The sequence below is a fragment of the Eumetopias jubatus genome, unplaced genomic scaffold (genome assembly GCF_037043125.1).
Source record: "Eumetopias jubatus isolate StellerSeaLion01/CBP00866 unplaced genomic scaffold, mEumJub1_p1.0 scaffold_11, whole genome shotgun sequence".
Classification (NCBI taxonomy): Eukaryota; Metazoa; Chordata; class Mammalia; order Carnivora; family Otariidae; genus Eumetopias; species Eumetopias jubatus.
This window is the reverse complement of record NW_028274817.1, coordinates 47,411,744-47,414,596: the sequence shown is the minus strand read 5'-3', so window position 1 is coordinate 47,414,596 and position 2,853 is coordinate 47,411,744. Positions and strand designations below refer to the sequence as shown.

General features: G+C 33.0%; 1 non-coding gene across 1 annotated transcript; it reads left to right on the top strand.

Annotated features, from left to right (window-relative positions):
* Positions 1-1,543: 1,543 nt before the first annotated feature.
* Positions 1,544-1,649, top strand: LOC114207581 (U6 spliceosomal RNA). The gene has a single exon (XR_003608881.1). It is a non-coding gene; the product is annotated as a U6 spliceosomal RNA (small nuclear RNA).
* The last annotated feature ends 1,204 nt before the right edge of the window (positions 1,650-2,853 follow it).

Here is a 2,853-nt window from a genome sequence, read left to right as displayed (position 1 = left end):
AGAATTCTAAAAGTTTATTTTACCTCTACAGTTATTTTTACCAAAAATTTTGGAAAAGACTGAAATTATTCCTAGCTGTATATATATATAAAAAAAAAAGTTCTCCCAAATCTGAGGATGGTCATTTTCTAATCGTTTTACAGAAGTCAAAATTGCACTATGAATTGCTTGGAGTCATCTTTTATTTCCACAACAAAATGTATCTGTGGCATTTACTATTAAAAAATATCTTATTGGAATCAGGGCTCAGTAGATCGTTTAAGTTAATCAGGAAACAGCAATAAGGGAGGCTAATGCCACCCTCCATTTTTCACCCATTCTGGTTGTTTTTCAGACAAGTTTCAATGAGCTATGAAGCTGTGCCTTCTTTGGTTGGGAAGCTGGGTCTATCTTACTCTGTTTCAAGGCTGCTGTGCCGTAAACATAAACACAGGAGCAGAGTGATAATAGAATAATTAATAAGAACCATGATAAATCAATGTACTTAAAATAAAATGCATAATTAAAATAACTGAACCACAAAAAAAATGCACTTGAATATAAAAAATGTGCATGTATATTCCAGACAGTAACAGAAAAATGCCATAAACAACTCCACAAAAATAATAATAAACATAGCAGATTAAAGAAGAATATATATGCTCTGGCTGTCTTAGGGCTATAAATGCATCTTACAGTCATTTTTTAGTATTACAGCAAGAGTTTAGATCCCTTTAGGAATTTCTTACCCAAGAAATTCTCTATTGGTATACTGGTTACTAATATATTTCTGTTGTGCTATCTTTCACTACTAAGTTATTCTACCTAGCCTAAACTATTTTGAAAATTAGAACACCAAATTTGGTGGCTCATAAGCAAGGTAGAATATACAGTAGACAGCATTTGTTCCATGATCAGTAAGGTGATCTGATTTATTAAGGCCACCTACTGAGTATAAACATGGCAAAGAGAAGGGGAGAAGCACTTGCCAGAGGTCCTCAAAATCCTGGCTAATGATCTAGAATGAAGCACACTTGCCCAATATGCTATCTGGAGAGTGAACTGAATCAATTTTGTAATTCCATAAGATTTAACACCTGGGTTCAAATATCTCCAGTAAGGGGAGAAAATATGAAGGTGTGTCTCAAGAACTCCCTGACTTAGATGAAGTTTGGCATGTTTCCTGGAAATAAAGAGACTCAGTAGTCAGTATCTTCAATTGAATACTTAAACTTTGTGTTCCTCTTTGCTGGTGCTTTAGTTAACATCATAATGATTTGTCATAGGGCATGCATGGATAGTTCCTGAAAGGAGTCAGCACCAAAACTAGGTAAAGACTATATGGCCAGACAAGTGTTCCTAATGAAGCGAGCTTTTACTTATGTTTTTGAATGGACAGAATCTGCTTTTGAGTGGATGGTAGAGTGGACATGTCCTGTTTGTGTGGTCTATGGGCAGTACTTGAACGTGAAGCTGTGTACATCTTAATTAATGAAAACTGCTTTTCCCAGTGAGAAAAGCCTTTGAGGTTCAGTGGACAGTATTTTAAATAATATTAACATGAGTGCTCATTCAGCAGTACATATACTAAAATTGGAATAATACAGAGAAGATTACCATGGCCCCTGAATAAGGATGACATGCAAATTTGTGAAGCATTCCATATTTAAAAAAAATAATAATATTGATGTGAATAATAGCTATATTTATTGAAGTACATACTTGGTACCTCTCACTGTGCTGAGTGCTTTATATACATTATTTCTTAAGTTAATCCATCCAAAGCACTAAGCCAGTGCTCAAAATGTAGTCTTTGAACCAGTGCTGGTAATGAATTTTTTGTTACCAGTCCATGATGAGATAAGTATAGAAACAGAGTTTACAAACTATAACCACACTGACATTGTCACAACATCCTAGAAAGTGCTTGTTTCATTGAATAGGTATTGACTAGCTCAGGTGTTGTTGAACTAATGTCATGAGTTGCTTTGATGCAAGCTGTGTTGTAGTCATGCTCAATAGGACCATATAACAACATGTGATATTTTTAGATCAGTTTATCAACTAAAACACATACTAAAATATGAAATCCATTTCCTTCTTTGAAAGACAATTCTACTACAGTTTTACAGGTTAAAATTTTGGAACTGGTTATCAGTGAAACCTTAAAAATAAATTTTGAAATGACATCATTCATTTAGACTTGAGTAAAAGTTAAAATGAATAACTTGACCTTGCTGAAATTGCTTTAAAATCTCTTTTACTCCTGTCAATATACTTATATGAGAAGCATTTCTCTACTCTGTTATTAAAACAAAACATGAAAGAATCACATATGCAGTATTCTTTGCAAGTAGCATTGTCATCAATACAGCCTAGATCCTGTAAATTACTTAACCATAAGCAAGCTCCTTTGTCACATTATAAACTTTAGATGTTGATATACACAGTGTCTTTCAAAGTGTGCATATAGGCATCTAATATGGGGAATCACTATTTTACTCAAGTAATCATTACTTGCCCATACTTACACTTTCAATGCATCATATATAGGTTTTATAATTAATTTCTTTTTCTTATAACATCTGTTCTCATATATACTAAAATGTAATTTCATGTTTGTTGACTAGTGAAAATGTAGTCTTGTACTTTGTATTTATTTTGAGTAATTCTTGTTATTGTATTTTTAAAAGTATTAGTCAATGATGAATTAAACTTTCAAAAATATCTTTCATCAGAGTTTGAAAAGTACTCCACTAAATTCAATGCATAGAGCAAATTCTCAGTAATAGGAAAAATGATGATGATGACCATGATCTCATCTCTCATGTAGATGGAAGTGCACTTACATTTCACTGGAAGCCCAGTGAAATG